This window comes from Chiloscyllium plagiosum, unplaced genomic scaffold (genome assembly GCF_037043375.1).
Source record: "Chiloscyllium plagiosum isolate Xiang-an unplaced genomic scaffold, Cpla_swu_hap1 HiC_scaffold_1, whole genome shotgun sequence".
Taxonomy (NCBI): domain Eukaryota; kingdom Metazoa; phylum Chordata; class Chondrichthyes; order Orectolobiformes; family Hemiscylliidae; genus Chiloscyllium; species Chiloscyllium plagiosum.
Genome location: NW_028270139.1, coordinates 110,234,898 through 110,254,310, shown reverse-complemented (window position 1 = coordinate 110,254,310; position 19,413 = coordinate 110,234,898). Strand labels below are relative to the sequence as shown.

The following is a 19,413-nucleotide window of genomic DNA, read 5'->3' as shown; positions in this document are numbered from 1 at the left end:
AGCCTGTCCCAGGATAGATGTGTTGTCCCAGTTGAAATGGTGGGTTTTTTTTCATCCGTGTGTAGGGCTACGAGGTAGAGAGGGTCGTGTCTTTTAAATTTATGTTTTAAAAGACTCAGTACAACCCATGGACAACACCAATGTCATCTACAAAATTCCATGCAAGGACTGCCACAAACACTACATAGGACAAACTGGAAGAAAGTTAGCCACCAGGATACACGAACACCAGCTAGCCACAAAAAGACACGACCTTCGCTCCCTCGTAGCCCTACATACGGATGAAAAAAGCCACCAATTCGACTGGGATAACACATCTATCCTGGGCCAGGCTAAGCAAAGACATGCCAGAGAATTCCTAGAGGCTTGGCACTCCAACCACAACGCCATAAACAAACACATAGATCTAGATGTCATCTATCAACCCCACAGAAAATGAACAGGAAATGACATCACCGCAAACCCCAGGAACCCCATCCAGGTGAAAGATATAAATAGAAAGCAGGAGACAACAGCTTCGCTTCACTTGGAGGTCGCCACTGATGATGTTACCTAGCCAGGTAATGAAACGTCTGGATATCAAACCTACAGCTCAGCGAGCAAACCTACACCCTTACATATAAAATTTTACCACCACTTCCTATCAATACTTGGCACAGTGTACTTGCTGACTTTGCCAGTTCTTGGTGTGGAGTGATACCCGATGCTAGAATATTACTCTTAATGGTATTTGATTTGATTTATTATTGTCACATGTGCCATGATACAGTGAAAAGTATTGTTTTGAGATTGATACTAATTTTACATGTTGTGTAAAAGATCAAACTAAGTAAAACAAGTGTCACAACACTGTGACAAAACAAAACATATGACTTTGCAATCCGAATTCCCCACCCAATAAACCACAGACCAAAGAGGAAACAGTACAATAAACTGAGCTAAATTGCTGTTGAACAACAGTGTTTCCCAACCACCCTTTTAATTTGAAACTTACAAGAAATAGATTCTATAAATCACCCCATTGGCTTACTGCTCAACCAGAGCTGAAAAGTGTGTTGCTGGAAAAGCGCAGCAGGTCAGGCCGCATCAAAGGAGCAGGAGAATCGACGTTTCGGGCATAAGCCCTTCTTCAGGAATCTGAACACATTCCAGCAAAACATTTTTCAGCTCTGATCTCCAGCATCTGCAGTTCTCACTTTCTCCTTATTGCTCAACCACACAATATAGGAATCAGAGTAGACTATTTTGCCCTTTGAATCTGTTCAATAAGATCATGGCTGATAATCCAACTCAGAACCCTGTTCCTGCTTTCTTCCCATACCTTTTGATTCCTTTAGCCCTAAGAGCTATAGTTGTCTTCTTTCTAGGTTTTGACTCAACCACTGTCTGTGGCAAATATTTCCATAGGCTCAACACTCTCTGGGTGAAGAAATACCTTCTCTTCTTTCCAAACAATAAAGAAACCAATGTTACTATTTTAACTATTTTTGTAAAATTAAAAATTTGCATAAATTTTCTTCACAACAATTATAAAGAATCAAAAAAGAAGAATATGACCATGGTTCAAAGGAGCAACATTTATAGACCATCCGTTGTTGCACTGAAATGCAATGGTGGTCCTTTTCTTGAAACATTTTAGTCAATTGACACTGAGTGGTTGTGATTTTGGAGAAGATTTAAAGCTCAATTTGTGGATCAGGTTGTAGGTTTGCTCGCTGAGCTGGTAGATTTGTTCTCAGACATTTCGTCACCATGTTAGTGACATCATCATCTCCAGTGAAGCTTTGGTGTTCTGTTCCACTTGCTATTTATCTGTCTTGGTCTGTTGTGTTGGGTGATATCACTTCCGGCTCTTCTTCTGAGAGGTTGATAAATAGGGTCCAAATCAATTTAAAAAAAAACAAAGAAAATTTACAGCCCAGGAACAGGCCCTACGGCCCTCCAAGCCTGTGCCGATCCAAATCCACTGTCTAAACCTATCGCCCAATTCCTAAGGATCTGTAACCCTCTGCTCCCACCTATTCATGTATCTGTTCAGATGCACCTTAAATGAATCTACTGTGCCTGTCTATACTACCTCTGCTAGCAACACATTCCAGACACCTACTATTCTCTGTGTAAAGTAATTTCTGCGTGTATCCCCTTTCTTCTCTCACCTTGAACTCATGACCTCTCCTTATTGAATCCCTCACTCTGGGAAAAAGCTTATCTCTATCAACCCTTGTCTATACCCTTCATGATTTTGTAGACCTCAATCAGGTCCACCCTCAATCTCCTTTTTTCTAATGAAAACAACCTACTCAACCTCTCTTCATAGCTAGCACCTTCCATACCAGGCAACATTCTCGTAAACCTTCTCTGCACCCTCTCCAAAGCGTTCACACCATTTTGGTAATGTGGCAACCAGAACTATACACAATACTCTAAATGCAGCCGAACCAATTTCATGTACAATTTTAACATGACCTGCCAGCTGTTATACTCAATACTCCGTCCGATGAAGGCAAGCATTCCATATGCCTTCCTGACCATTCTATCCACTTGTGCAGCCACCTTCAGGGTACAATGGACCTGAACTCCCAGATCTCTCTGCTCATTAATTTTTCCCAAGGCTCTCTGTTTACAGTATAGTTTGCTCTAGAATTAGACCTTCCAAAATGCATCATCCCACATTTGCCCGGACTGAACTCCATCTGCCACTTCTCCACTCAACACTCCTGTCTATTTATATTCTCCTGTACTCTTTCACAGTCCTTACGCTTTCTGCTACTCCACCAATCTTCATGTCATCTGCAAACTTACTGATCAGATCACCAATGCCCTCTTCCACATCTATGTATATCACAAACAGCAGTGGCCCCAACACTGATCCCTGTGGAAAACTACTGGTCACCTTTCTCCATTTCGAGAACCTCCCTCGCATATGTTTGTTAATGGAATTCCAGTTTGAATGCCAGGCCTTTTAGGAATTCCTGTGCGTGTCTTTGTTTAGCATGTCCCAGGATGGGTGTATTGTCCCAGTCAGACTGGTGTCCCAGTTCATCTGTGTGTATGGACACCAGTGATAATTGGTCATGTCGTTTGGTGGCTAGTTGGTGCTCATATATCCTGCCCATCTGTCCAATGTAATGTTTGTTGCAGTCCTTACAGGGTATTTTGTATATGACTGTCGTTCTGCTAATTCATCAGGAGCTGTTTCAGTGTGATGGTAGGTTTGTGGGCTACCATGATGCTTAGGGGCCAGAGTAGTCTGGTGTCATCCCCAAGCTGTCTTTAATGAATGGCAGGATGGCTAGAGTTTCTGGGCATGTTGTATCTTCTTGTTTATGTCTGTTTTGTAGGAATCCGCGGATTGCGCCTATCGGGTACCTGTTGTTCCTGAATACATTGCACAGGAATTTTTGCTTGGCTTCTCTTAGTTCCTGAGTGCTGTAGTGTGTTGTGGCTCATTTAAATAATGTTCTGATGCAGCTCCATGTGTGGGTGTTGTGGTGATTGCTCCTGTAGTTGAGTATCTGATCAGTGTGTGCGGCTCTCCATTGGCTTTGCATTCTACAGTGATGTCTAGGAAGGGGAGTCTGTTGTTATTCCCCACCTTTTTGGTAAACATTATACCAGTAAGGGTATTGTTTATCTGTTTGTGGATTTCTTTTAATTTGTTGCGTTTCATGGTGACAAAGGTGTCACCCCACATAGTGGACCCAAAGCTTGGGCTGGATTGTGGGAAGGGCAAGTCCAGTTGAGTTTATGATTAATGGTAACCCCTGGGATATTGATAGTGGGGGAATTCAGTGATGGGACACCATATAATGTCAAGGGGCAGTGGTTAGATTGTCTCTTATTGAAGATGCTCATTGTCTGATATTTGTGTGGTGTAAATGTTACTTGTCAGCTCAAGCCTGGATATTGTCCAGATCCTGATTCATTTGAATGTGAACTGCTTCAGTATCTGAGGAGTCACGAATAGTGCTGAACATTATGCAATCATCAGGAAACATCCCCACTTCTGACCTTATGTTGGAGTGAAGGTCATTGATAAAGCAACTGAAGATGGTCGGGCCTCGGACACTACCCTGAGGAACTCTTGCTGGGATGTCCTGGGGCTGAGATAACTGATGTCGAACAACCATTCCTATGTGCCAGGTATGATTTCACTAGCAGAGAGTTTGCTCCTGATTCCCACTGATTTTAGTTTTGCTCAGGGTTTTTGATGACACTCTTCCTTGAATGTAGCCGAGATGTCAAAGGGTATCATTCTCCCCTCACCTCTGGAAATCAATTGTGTCCATGTTTGAATGAAGTCTGTAATAAGGTCAGGAGCTGAGTGGCCCTGGTGGAACCCAAACTGGGCATCACTGAGCAGGTGCCACTTGATAGCACTGTTGATGACACCTTCCATCACCTTACTGATGGTTGAGAGTACACTAATGGGATAGTAATTGAGGGAAGTGATGGCATCATGGTATTATCTTAAGCTTAGAGACCCAGGTATATTCTGGAAACCCGGGTTCAAATCTCACCATGGCAGGAAGGTGGAATTTGAACACAATTTTAAAAACCTGGAATTAAGAGTCTAACAATGACCATGAATCCATTGCTGATTGTCAGAAAGAGCCCATGTGGTTCATAAATGCCTTTTAGGGAAGGACCTACCTGGTCTGGCCTACATGGGACTCCAGACCCACAGCAATGTGGTTGACTCCTAACCGCTCTCTGGAAAATTGGGATGGGCAATAAATGCTGGCCTAGCCTATGAGGCTATCATCCTGTGAATAATTTTTTGTAAAAAAATGGATGAGTTGGATTTGTCCTACTTCTTATGTACAGGATATAGCTAGGCAATTTTCCACATTGTTGCCAGTGTTGTAAATGTACTGGAAGAGCTTAGCTAGGGGAGCAGTAAGTTCTGGAGCACAAGTCTTCAGTACTATTGCCAGAATGTTGTCATGGCCCACAGCCTTTGCAGTATTCATTGTCTCCAACCATTTCTTGATATCACATGGAGTGAATCAAATTGGCTGAAGACTGGTATCTGTAATGCTGGGGACATTGGAGGAGTCCCAGATGGATCATTCACTGAGTGAATCTGACTTAGTGCTTCTCAAACCTTTTCCAGGCGTGAGATCATTTTGAAGTGTCAGACCTCAACTGACCCTTGAGTGAAGATCTGGGCAGGTGGGTATTATGGTTTTTGAGTGGAGGTGGAGTGCTTCACTTGCTCAGTGGGGGGGAGGAGAAAAGTTTTTGGTTGTTGAGCAGATGAGATACTTCAATTCTTGACTAAGGCGGCTGGTAGAAGAAGAAGTCAGCTTTGGGGAATTGTTGAAAAAGCTGAATTCCTCCCTAAAAAAAGTGTACTATAAAATGAAAGTGAACACCTACCTTTTCCCAGGTTTTGTTTTGCAGCAGCAATCAGTCTGTAGGCAACATGTCACTATGAGATAAAAATGTGAGCCATTAATGGTGGTGTCACAGCTGATGGAAATCCCAAACTCCAAAACATCCATTGCTGCCTTGGAGCTCACAATGCAAAATTCTTGTCTCCCATAGATTGGGGAGCTGTACTTTAGCAGTTAAAGAATATTCAATTGTTAAGGAGGTATGGGCTATTGAATAAAGTTTGGAAATTATCGTATATACTTGTGTAATAGTCGATCTCATGTAAATGTTGACCCCCTATTTTTGTCCAAATAATCTGGGATTTTCCATATGTCTCATGTAAAAGTGGACCTTAGTTCTTCACAGATAAAAGATCAAAGTTTATGAGTCAGTGTGCTGGCTATCATGTTCCGCTTCACTCTCGGTCTTCCAGTCCACTGGCTGGCAGTTCTGTTCCGGGTTTTCAGAATTACAATAATTCATTTTTAAAAATTCGTTTAGAGAGCAGTTGGGCTTCTGCCAATGATATGGTATGAATTTTGGCGGGCATGAATTTCAGCCCCCAAAAATAATATCCATGTAATAGTCGACCCCATAAATTTAACCTTAAAAAATAGTCAAACAATTTGATTATTACTCGAGTATACCATATGGGCAATATGGGCAATAAATGCTGGCCTAGCCTATGAGGCTATCATCCTGATATGGTTGAGTAAACCATATCATGTGCAAATTTTATTCAGGCAACTTATTTTGAAAATAATTGGGTTAGACTTTTGTCTGTGGTCTAGACAGTAATTTGACAAGCATGACCTGTTAGCTCAAAATTGAATGTCACTCGTCATTATTCCATTGAACCAGGTTATTACCCTGTAAGCAAAGGCAAAAGACTCCTTTTGTTTAACAACTTTCAAGGCATTACTTTAGATGCCTATTTTCATGCCTCATTGATGTCATAAATATAAATTCTGCAAGTATTCTTATTATTAATGTTTGGGACACCACGAGATCAAGACACTATTACTTAATCTAACTTTGTCATAACTTGTTCAGTTGGGAGCAGTTGATAATTGCCGGTGAAATGTGATTTGCTTCAGGCACATCTGTTAATCCTCCCTCTTCTGCTAGTTGGTCTATGGGAAGTTGAAACACAGCAGTTTAGCATGCAATATATACTAACATGCATTTGTGTGACTGATGCATGACTCACTTGCTCAACATTTATTCACACACACACAAATAGGATTAACATAGAACATAGAACAATACAGCACAGAACAGGCCCTTCGGCCCACGATGTTGTGCCGAACATTTGTCCTAGCTTAAGCACCCATCCATGTACCTATCCAATTGCCACTTAAAGTTCGCCAATGCTTCTGACTCTGCCACTCCCACAGGCAGCACATTCCATGCCCCCACCACTCTCTGGGTAAAGAACCTACCCCTGACATCTCCCCTATACCTTCCACCCTTCACCTTAAATTTATGTCCCCTTGTAACACTCTGTTGTAACCGGCGAAAAAGTCTCTGACTGTCTACTCTATTCCCCTGATCATCTTATACACCTCTATCAAGTCACCCCTCATCCTTCTCCGTTCCAATGAGAAAAGGCCTAGCACGCTCAACCTATCCTCGTACGACCTATTCTCCATTCCAGGCAACATCCTGGTAAATCTTCTCTGCACCCTCTCCAAAGCTTCCACATCTTTCCTAAAGTGAGGCGACCAGAACTGCACACAATACTCCAAATGTTAGATTAGATTAGATTACTTACAGTGTGGAAACAGGCCCTTCGGCCCAACAAGTCCACACCGACCCGCCGAAGCGCAACCCACCCATACCCCCACATTTACCCCTTTTAACCTAACACTATGGGCAATTTAGCATGGCCAATTCACCTGACCTGCACATCTTTGGACTGTGGGAGGAAACCGGAGCACCCGGAGGAAACCCACGCAGACACGGGGAGAATGTGCAAACTCCACACAGTCAGTCGCCTGAGTCGGGAATTGAACCGGGGTCTCTGGCGCTGTGAGGCAACAGTGCTAACCACTGTGCCACCGTGCCGCCCACGAATGTGGCCTAACCAAATGTGGCCTAACCAAAGTCCTGTACAGCTGTAACATCACTTCACGACTCTTGAATTCAATCCCTCTGCTAATAAACGCTAATACACCATAGGCCTTCTTACAAGCTCTATCCACCTGAGTGGCAACTTTCAAAGATCTATGAACATAGACCCCAAGATCCCTCTGCTCCTCCACCTTACTAAGAACCCTACCGTTAACCCTGTATTCCGCATTCTTATTTGTCCGTCCAAAATGGACAATCTCACACTTGGCAGGGTTGAACTCCATCTGCCACTCCTCAGCCCAGCTCTGCATCATATCTAAGTCCCTTTGCAGCCGACAACAGCCCTCCTCACTATCCACAACTCCCCCAATCTTCGTATCATCTGCAAATTTACTGACCCACCCTTCGACTCCCTCTTCCAAGTCATTAATAAAAATTACAAACAGCAGAGGACCCAGAACTGATCTCTGCGGAACTCCACTTGTAACTGGGCTCCAGGCTGAATATTTACCGTCTACCACCACTCTCTGACTTCGACCGGTTAGCCAGTTTTCTATCCAACTGGCCAAATTTCCCTCTATCCCATGCCTCCAGACGTTCCGCATAAGCCTACCATGGGAACCTTATCAAGTGCCTTACTAAAATCCATGTATACTACATCCACTGCTCTACCCTCATCCACATGCTTGGTCACCTCCTCAAAGAATTCAATCAGACTTGTAAGGCAAGACCTACCCTTCACAAATCCGTGCTGGCTGTCCCTAATCAAGCAGTGTCTTTCCAGATACTCATAAATCCTATCCCTCAGTACCCTTTCCATTACTTTGCCTACCACCGAAGTAAGACTAACTGGCCTGTAATTCCCGGGGGTTATCCCTATTCCCTTTTTTGAACAGGGGCACAACATTCGCCACTCTCCAGTCCCCTGGTACCATCCCTGTTGACAGTGAAGACGAAAAGATCATTACCAACGGCCCTGCAATTTCTTCTCTTGCTTCCCACATAATCCTAGGATATATCCCGTCAGGCCCAGGGGACTTGTCTATCCTCAAGTTATTCAAAATGTCCAACACATCTTCCTTCCTAATAAGTATCTCCTCTAGCTTACCAGTCCATTTCACACTCTCCTCTTCAACAATACGGTCCCTCTCATTTGTAAATACTGAAGAAAAGTACTCATTCAAGACCTCACTTATCTCTTCCGACTCAATACACAGTCTCCCACTACTGTCCTTGATCGGACCTACCCTCGTTCTCGTCATTCTCATGTTTCTCACATACGCATAAAATGCCTTGGGGTTATCCTTGATCCTATCCGCCAAAGATTTTTCATGCCCTCTCTTAGCTCTCCTAATCCCTTTCTTCAACTCCCTTCTGGCAATCCTGTATCCCTCCAATGCTCTCTCTGAACCTTGTTTCCTCAACATTATGTAAGCCCCCTTCTTCCTCTTTACAAGACATTCAACCTCCCTCGTCAACCAAGGTTCCCTCACACGACCATCTCTTTCCTGCCTGACAGGTACATACATTTCAAGGACACGTCGTATCTGTTCCTTGAAAAAGTTCCACATTTCCACGACATCCTTCCCTGACAGCCTGTGCTCCCAACTTATGCTCCTCAGATCCTGTCTTACAGCATCGTATTTACCCTTCCCCCAATTGTAAAACCTACCCTGTTGCATGCTCCTATCTCTCTCCATAACCAAGGTGAAAGTCACAGAATTGTGGTCACCATTATCAAAATGTTCACCCACTAACAAGCCCATCACTTGTCCCGGTTCGTTACCAAGTACCAAATCCAATATGGCCTCCCCTCTGGTCGGGCAATCTACATACTGAGTTAGAAAAGCTTCCTGTACACACTGCACAAACACTGCCCCATCCAATCTACTTGATCTAAAGAGCTTCCAATCAATGTTTGGGAAGTTGAAATCACCCATGACTACTACCCTGTGGCTTCTGCACCTTTCCAAAATCTGTTTCCCAATCTGTTTCTCCACATCTCTGCTGCTATTGGGGGGCCTATAGTAAACACCCAACAAGGTGATTGCACCTTTCCTATTTCTGACTTCAGCCCATACTACCTCCAAAGGCAGATCCCCTTCGAACTGCCTTTCTGCAGCCGTTATACCATTTCTAATTAGCAACCACCCTCCCTAATCTTACTGAAACATCTGTAACCAGGAACCTCCAACAACCATTCCTGTCCCTCTTCTATCTACGTTTCCATGATGGCCACAACATCGTAGTCCCAGGTACCGATCCATGCCTTAATTTCACCCACCTTATTTCTGATACTCCTTGCATTGAAGTATGCACACTTGAGCCCATCTCTGTGTCCGCAAGTACTCCCTGTCAGTGCTACCTTCTCCACAGCCTCCCTACATTCTTGGACATCCTGACAAACAGCTAGCCTACTTGCTGGACTACAAGTCCGGATCCCATCCCCCTGCCAAATTAGTTCAAACCCCCCCAAAGAGTGCTAGCAAACCTACTTCCCAGGATATTGGTGCCCTTCTGGTTCAGGTGCAACCCATCCTGCTTGTACAGGTCCCACCTTCCCCAGAATGCAGTCCAATTGTCCAAATACCTGAAGCCCTCCCTCCTACACCATCCTTGCAGCCACGTGTTCAACTGCACTCTCTCCCTATTCCTTGCCTCACTGTCACGTGGCACCGGCAACAACCCAGAGATGGCGACTCTGTCCGTCCTAGCTTTTAGCTTCCAGCCTAACTCCCTGAGCTCCTGAATGACCTCCTCACCCCTCTTCCTACCTATGTCGTTGGTGCCAACGTGCACCACGACTTCTGGCTGCACACCCTCCTCCTTAAGGATTCTGAAGACACGGTCCGAGATGTCTCGGACCCTGGCACCCGGGAGGCAACAAACCATCCGAGAGTCTCGCCCATGTCCACAGAACCGCCTGTCCGTCCCTCTAACTAAAGAGTCTCCTATAACTAGCGCTCTCCTCCTCTCCCCCTTTCCCTTCTGAGCCTCAGAGCCGGACCTCGTGCCAGAGACCCGGTCACTGCAGCTTACCCCTGCTAGGCCGTCCTCCCCAACAGTATCCAAAGCAGTATACTTATTGTTGAGGGGAACGACCACAGGGGATCCCTGCACTGCCTGCTTCCTCCCCTTCCCACCTCTAACTGTTACCCAGCTACCTCTGTTCTCTGGCGTAACTATGTCCTGTAGCTTCTATTTATCACTCTCTCAGCCTCTCGAATAATCCTCAGTTCATCCAACTCCAGTTCCAGTTCCCTAACTCGTTCTGTGAGGAGCAGAATCTGACTGCATTTCCTGCAGATGAAGTCGGCAGGAGTATCGGTGGTCACCCCTACCTCAAACATCCTGCAGGAGGAACATTCCACTGCCTGCGCTGCCATTACTCTACACTTCGTCTCCAAAACAAGAACACTGAGTAGCTTACCTGTGGACTTTAAAGTTAGGTTAGAGGAGGAGGATGGGAGGGAGGCCCTACTATGTAGGGCCTGGGGTCTAGAACACACCACTCAAATATCAATCACTTACCTTCCCAACTAGCTCTGCGCTCCAACCTCACTTCTGCCCAGCTCGCGCCGCTCTCTGCTGTGAAAAGACCGTTGGTGTCGAGGTAAGTTCTTCAATATCAATCACTTACCTTCCCGACTAGCTCTGCACTCCAACTTCACTTCTACCCAGCTCGCGCTGCTCTCTGCTGTGAAAAGTTTTATGCACAGTGATTCCACTTTTTAATTATGACACTTTATTTGCTAAATTAAAGAAAGATGTTAGAGGACAGCAACAAATTAAAATTCAGTATGCATTTTGCGCACTCTGTATTTTCAACATCACCTGTCATGCCTCTAAGTGGCATCCTGACAGAATTTCCATTATTAAGTGAGCAACTAATTGTCATTGACTTCCAGTCCCACCAATGGGTAGATGTTATAATGCTAGTGGAGTTCAAGGGCTCCCACAGTATCTCACATAATTGCTTTATCCATATTTCACTAAATTTTCATCATTCATCTTAATTACAGGTAATTATTGACTGTGAGAACATGTGGAACTCAGCAGTACTCTCGATATGCAATGGATGCTGGAAAGCAGCTATAAATTCCATCATATTTAGGAACAAGTTTTACTCAGGATATCTTTCTTGGCAAAATCATAGAACCCCTACAGTGTGGAAGCAGGCCATTTGGCCCGTCAAGTCCACACCAATCCTTCAAAGAGCAGCTACTGTAGCTTTGCATTTCCCACTGTTTAATCCACTCAGCCTGCGCATCCTTGGACACAACGTGTAATTTAGCATCGCCAATCCACCTAACCCGCACATCTTTGGACTGTGGGAAAAATCCACAGCACCTAAAAGAAACCTCAGCAGGCAGTCACCTGTGGGTGGAATTGAAACTGGGTCCCTGGTGCTGTGCTGGCAATGGTGTTAACCACTGAGCAACCGTGCCACAAAGTACATTTGTCAAAAAACCTGAAAGCTAGCACTTCCAACAATGCAGCATTCTCAGTGTACATCATTAAGGTTTCAGCCTAGATTCAATACTCAAGTCTTTATAATGAGGCTCAAACTCATGAACTTCAGACTCAAAAGCAAGTGCACTGCCACTAAACCAATGTTAAAAATCACGCAGATTATAGTCCAACAGGTTTATTAAGAAGCACTAGCTATCGGAGCACTGCCGGACTATAACCTGGTGTTGTGTGATTTTTAACTTTGTCCACCCCAGTCCAACAACGGCTCCTCCACATCATGACTAAACCAACGGCAATACTTCAAATGTGTGTTCTGCTGAAACAGTAAACAATCTAATTCCTCCAAGAATTTATTAAGAGCGTGTGAAGAACACCCTCTACCTTGCAAACAAAATATCTCAACTGAAACCAACAATTATTCTTACAAATCAGATGAGACTTCCAGAAAGACTAACTAGACTGAAACAAATAAATTCCAGGAGTAGACAGTAATCACAGTAAAGCACTTAAACACTGGAGAAGGACAACTGTTGTAAAGGAGGAATCCCTGGACACTGGTAAGATAGCAGCAGATTGGAAGCAGGTTAAAGGGTGAGAAAATAAACACAGGCAACTCTAAACCTAATGAAGAATGAGAGAACATTTGATGGATTCAGGAGTTCCTACAGCCAATCTAATCAATTAGAGGGGTATATACTGTTGCAATACAGAGAAGCAGAAGGAAACACAAGAATGGAGGAAATGGTAGCATTGTAGTAATCCAGAGCTCATGCTAATGTTCTGGGAATAGGGGATTGAAACCCACCTTGTCTAATCATGACATATGATTCAATAAAATCTGGAATTAAAACCTAAATGCTGACCACGTGTCAATCATTGTAAAATTTCATCTGGTTCAATACTGGCCTTAAGGAAGGAAATCTTTCGACCTTAATTGGTCTGGTCTATATGTGACTTCAGACCCAAAGCAATGTAGTTGTTTCTTAAACGCTGTTGGAAATGGCCTAGAGAGCCAATCGGTTCAAGGGCAGTTAGGGATTGTGCAACAAATACTGGCCTTGCCAGTGATGCCAACAACCCATGCCAGAATAAAAAATAAAAATGAACTGCTACAATAACAAGATATATTTAAAAAGCACCTTTCAAATGGAGAAAATATCCCAAAATCAATCAATAATAAAAAGGAGACATCAAGGCAAAGAGATAGAGACATAGAGATGTACAGCAGGGAAACAGACCTTTCCATCCAAACTGTCCATGCCAACCAGATATCCCAACCCAATCTAGTCCCGCCTGCCAGCACTCGGTCCATATCCCTCCAAACCCTTCCTATTCATATACCCATCCAAATGCCTCTTAAATGTTGCAATTGTACCAGCCTCCACCACATCCTTTGGCAGCTCATTCCATACACGTACCACCCTCTGTGTGAAAAAGTTGCCCCTTAGGTCTCTTTGATATTTTTCCCCTCTCACCCTAAACCTAAGCCCTCTAGTTCTGGACTCCCCGACCCCGACTTCTCATAATTTTGTAAACCTCTATAAGGTCACCCCTCAGCCTCCAACGCTCCAGGGAAAACAGCTGTTCATCCACTTCCTATAGCTCAAATCCTCCAACCCTGGCAACATCCTTGTAAAGGAGAAAGTGAGAACTGCAGATGCTGGAGATCAGAGCTGAAAAATGTGTTGCTGGAAAAGCGCAGCAGGTCAGGCAGCATCAAAGGAGCAGGAGAATCGACGTTTCGGGCATAAGCCCTTCTTCAGGAAAGTTTCCTGAAGAAGGGCTTATGCCCGAAACGTCGATTCTCCTGCTCCTTTGATGCTGCCTGACCTGCTGCGCTTTTCCAGCAACACATTTTTCAACATCCTTGTAAATCTTTTCTGAACCCTTTCAAGTTTCACAACATCTTTCCGATAGGAAGGGCACCAGAATTGCATGCAATATTCCAACAGTGGCTTAACCAATGTCCTATACAGCCGCAACATGACCTCCAAACTCCTGTACTCAATACTCTGACCAATAAATGAAAGCATACCAAACGCCTTCTTCACTATCCTATCTACCTGCGACTCCACTTTCAAGGAGCTATGAACCTGCACTCCAAGATCTCTTTGTTCAGCAACACTCCCTAGGACCTTAGCATTAAGTGTATAAATCCTGCTAAGATTTGCTTTCCCAAAATGCAGCACCTCGCATTTATCTGAATTTAACTCCACCTGCCACTTCTCAGCCCATTGGCCCATCTGGTCTGAAAGGATTGATGATGAAGGTGGACTGTAAGGATTAAAGGGAAAAGATGAAGACTTAGAGAAGAAATTCTAAATTGTAGATACTAACGGCACAGCCAGGGGAGCACAAGAGCCAGAGTTAAAGGAATACTTTCTTGTTCATTCCCATTGCCTGTTGATTCCCTGATACTGAAAACATCTGATAGAAGATACAGAAAAAAACTGCTGGAAGAAGTGTCTGGTGAAACTGAGGAACTTGGAATATTATTATTTAGAGTACAGGACAAATTAATATGACTTATCATCAAGGAATTGTTGGACCTAATTCTAAACATCCTAAGGCTTTAAATAATACAACAAAAGAGATATTGGATAAATTTAAATACAGAAAGAAAAGCTGGAAAAACCCAACAGATCACACAGCATTATTAGGGGAGAAATAACGTTTCAGCTTCCATCTGGATTGATGATGATGGATGCATTAATTTGGTTTTCCAAACCTGCTCAGATTCTAGAACATTCCAATGTTTGGAAGGTAGCAAACATAACTGCTCTATTCAAGAAAAGCAGGATAGTGAAAGCTATGAATTATAGGCAACCATTGATTGTAGGGAAATGGTAGGATCTATTAATAAAGACATAGCAGCAGAGAGTCATAACACATCCAGACTGAATCAGCACAGATTTGGAAAAGAAAATTGTTTCACAAAATATGAAAACAGAAAATGCTGGAGAATCTCAGCAGATCTGGCAGTCTGGAGAGAAAAAAAGAGTTAACATTTCAAGTCTAAAGACTTATTTCAGATTTGCAGCATCTGCATTGTTTGCTTTTGTTTTTGTGTTTTAAAAAACAGTTAGGAAGTTTTTAATATTATTACCAGCAGGGTTTTAAAAAAATTGTTAATGTGATGAATGTCACTGGATGGGCAGCAGTTATTCCCACCCCTCACTGCCCTTAAGAAAGTGGTGAGTCGTTTCTTGAACCATTGCAGTCTAAAGTTATAAATCACACAACACCAGGTTATAGTCCAACAGGTTTAATTGGAAGCACACTAGCTTTTGGAGCGCTGCAATCTCCTGATGAAGGAGCATCGATCTGAAAGCTAGTGCTTCCAATTAAACCTGTTGGACTATAACCTGGTGTTATGTGATTTTTAACTTTGTACACCCCAGTCCAACACTGACATCTTCAAATCATTGCAGTCTACGTAGTTTTGAAACATCCACATGGCTGTTAGGCTGAGTTCCAGGATTCTGACCTGGTGACAGTGAAGAAAAGGTGATAAAGTTCCAAGTCAGGATGGTTTGTGGCTTGGAGGGGAATTTGCAGGTTGTGGTGTTCCCATGTACTTGTTGCTCTTGTCCTCTTAGGTGATAGATGGGTTGACAAGTGATCGTAAATTTTCCAGAATTGTCCTGAAATTTAGTTCTTGCATTCCTGGTGTGCTATTTGTCCCATACTTCTCTATGTAAGGAGGGATTGACTACTTAAGGCCTTCTCTTCCCATTCCTTGAACTTATTTGGGATTTGCGCAGTGAAGGAGTAGCACAGTATGTATGCACGGATACTTAAGCATGAGGGAGCTGCAGAGCTAACCAGCACTCTCATTTGGATTCCTGATGAAGGGCTCCTGTCCAAAAGATCGATTTTCCTGCTCCTCGGATCTGCCTGACCTGATGTGCATTTCCCAGCACCACTCTAATCTTGACTCTAATCTCCAGCATCTGCAGTCCTCACTTTCTCCGAGTACTGTCATCTGTCTGGTTTTTACAGGGGCTTTTTACCTTGGAGGGAATCTGAGTCTGGGGGAGACCCTAGTGGGGTCCACAATGCAGAGTAGAACGATTCAGCTGGAGCTTGTCCAATCCTTCCATTGGTCAGAGGAGCAGAATAGTGGAAAATGGAATTTAATCCTTAAGAATGCAAAGTGAGGCATTTTTGGATAATTAACAAGGCAAGAGAGTACATGTTGAATGGTAGGGCCTTAGGAAGTACACAAGGTCCTCAATGTGCATGTCCATATATCCTTGAAGGCACAATAAGTAGGTAAGGTGATTCAGTGAGCATATGGAATTAGTAAAGGCATTGATACACAAGCATGAGGTTGTAATGGACTGGTAAGCAACATTAGGTAGGTCACAACTGGAATACTGTGTGCAGTTCTGGTCACCACAATATAGGATGAAAGAAGGTGCAGAAGAGATTCATCAGCATGTTGTTGCCAGGGCTGGCACAATTCAGCTATGAAGAGAGACTAAAAAGTATAGTGTTGTTTCCCATTAGTAGAGGGAACAATAACCAGAGGGCACAGTTTTAAGGATTAGAAGATTTAGAGGGGATTTGAGAAAAAGATTATTTTACCCAGAGGGTGGTAGGTATCCAGAATTCTCTACATGAAAGGGTAATATAGGCAGGAACTCTCAAGATGTTTAAGAACAATTTAGATGAACCCTTGAAAACACCACGTCAAACAAGGCTATGAGTGAAGTGCTAGGAAGGTGGCATTCAAGCTGATGGCTGTTTGATGTCTGGCATGGACACATTTGGCCTCGAGGCCTCTTTCTGTCCTGAATCACTCTATTATTCTATGGGACTCTTGGCAGGCTTATGAGGTTAGGCAGGGAGGGTGGGAGCTAAGCTTACAAGGCAAACCTGAAGTATAAGGATGGGAGCCACCAAACCCATACCATCCCACATACTCCCCTGTTTTTCTGGCAAAGTGTCCAAGAATTGCTAAACCTGGCAGTTGATATCAAATGCTTGGAAGGTGCTGTCAGATGAGACTGGGTACATTACTGCAGTGCATCTTGTGGAAAGTACATGCTATTAGTAGTGCATGTCAAGGGCAAAGGGTGTGAATGGTGGACAGAGGTGCCAAACTAATGGGGTTGCTTTGTCAGGAATACCCTGGTGAATCTCTTCGGCAACCTCTGTGCAATCACGTCCTTTCTATAGCGTACTGACCAGACTGCACACAGTACTTCAGCTATGTCCTAATTAATGTTAGATACAGCTCCATCAAAACTTCCTTGCTATGGTCTTCAATGTCTTGACTAATCCGACATGCCCGCTTAACCACCCTACCTATCTGTCCTGCTGCCCTCAAGAAGGTTGAGCTTCATGGAAGATATGGAATGTAGGGAAATCATGGAAGGTATAGAATGTAGGAAAACAGATAGTGACAACTTGAAAAATGTCCATATTACAGAGGAGGAAGTGCTAGATGTCTTCAAATACATAAATGTGGATAAATCCCTATGACCTGATCAGGTGTACCTAGAACTCTGTGGGAAGCTAGGGAAGTGGTTGCTAGGCCCCTTGCTGAGATATTTGTATCAGTGATAGTCACAGGTGAGGTGCCAGAAGACTGGAGGATGGCTAACATATGCCACTATTTAAGAAAAGTGGTAAGGCCAAGCCAGGTAACGAAAGACCGGTAACCCTCACATCAGTGGTGGGCAAGTTGTTGGAGGGAATCCTCAGGGACAGGATGTACATGCATTTGAAAGGCAAAGACTGATTAGGGATAGTCAATATGGCTTTGTGTGTGGGAAATCATGTCTCATGAACTTGATTGAGTTTTTTGAAGTAACAAAGAGAATGATGAGGGCAGAGTGGTGGACGTGATCTATATGGACTTCAGTAAGGTGCCTGACAAGGTTCCCCGTGGGAGACTGATAAGCAAGGTTAGATCTCATGGAATCCAGGGAGAACTAGCCATTTGGATACAGAACTGGCTCGAAGGTAGAAGACAGTGGGTGGTGGTGAAGGGTTGTTTTTCAGACTGGAGGCCTGTGACCAGTGGAGTGCCACAAGGATCGGTGCCGAGTCCATTACTTTTCATCATTTTTATAAATGATTTGGATGCGAGCATAAGAGATATAGTTAGTAAGTTTGCAGATGACACCAAAATTGGAGGTGTAGTGGACAGCGACGAAGGTTACCTCAGATTACAACAGGATCTTGACCAGATGTGCCATTGGGCTGAGAAGTGGCAGATAGAGTTTAATTCAGATAAATGCGAGGTGCTGCATTTTGGGAAAGCAAATCTTAGCAGGACTTACACACTTAATGTGGGAGTGTTGCTGGACAAAGAGACCTTGGAATGGAGGTTCATAGCTCCTTGAAAGTAGAGTCACAGGTAGATAGGATAGTGAAGGCGGCATTTGGTATGCTTTCCTTTATTGATCAAGGATGGATGTTGTGAAACCTGAAAGGTTTCAGAAAAGATTTACAAGGATGTTGCCAGGGTTGGAGCATTTGAGCTATAGGGAGAGGTTGAACAGGCTGCGGCAGTTTTCCCTGGAGCGATGGAGGCTGAGGGGTGACCTTATAGAGGTTTATAAAATCATGAGGGACATGGTTAGGGTAAATAAACAAGGTCTTTTCTCTAGAGGGTGATACGTGTATAGAATGTGCTGCCAGAGGAAATGGTGGAGGCTAGTACAATTGCAACATTTGAAAGGCATCTGGATGGGTAAATGAATAGGAAGTTTGGAAGGGTATGGGCCAGGTGCTGGCAGATGGGACTAGATTGGATTGGGATATCTGGACGACATGGACGAGTTGGATCGAAGGGTCTGTTTCCATCTCTATGACTCTGTTTCTCAAATCCCCTCTAGACATAGCGCTCCTTAAATTGAAATATGGCCCCTGGTTACTGACCCCTACACTAACAGGAAGAGTTTCTCTTAAAACTACCTAAACTATACTTCTCAGAATCGTGTACACCTCAAATCAAACTTCTCCTCAGGCTCCTCTGTTCTAAATAAAACAATACCAGCCTTTCTAGTTGCTTTTCATAGCTGAATTGCTCCCACTCAGGAACCACCCTGGTGAATCTCTTCTGCAAACTCTGTGCAATCACATTCTTTCTATAGTGTAGTAACCAGAACTACACAGCTGTGTCCTAATTAATGCTAGATACAGTTCCATCGTAACTTCCTTGCTCTGGTCATCAACGGCTTGACACTACCCATATGCCTGCTTAACCACCCTACCTACCTGTCCTGCTGTCTTCAATGATCTATGGTCATGTACACGATGTGCCCAGTCTACTTTCCACTACTCCAACATACACTCCCCTTGGCTGATGTTGCTGGAATCCACACCCATCTCAGCAAGTGCCTAGCGTTTCATCGCAACGCTGAGCGTGCCTTGTACATAGCTGCACCAGAGGCAGTTTAAGCTGATTTTGAAGTAGAGGTACCAAATCATGTGAGATGTGCGCAGGCGCGCCACCTCTGCCCTGCTCCCCTC

The 19,413-nt window shown here is 43.9% G+C and overlaps 1 long non-coding RNA gene across 1 annotated transcript; it reads right to left on the bottom strand.

Moving 5' to 3' along the window:
* Window positions 1-599: 599 nt before the first annotated feature.
* Window positions 600-19,336, bottom strand: LOC148152188 (uncharacterized). Its single transcript, XR_015759177.1, has 4 exons — window positions 19,159-19,336; window positions 11,093-11,149; window positions 5,383-5,434; window positions 600-1,858 (listed from the first exon to the last, which is right to left on the bottom strand). It is a non-coding gene; the product is annotated as an uncharacterized LOC148152188 (long non-coding RNA).
* Between the last annotated feature and the right edge of the window lie 77 nt (window positions 19,337-19,413).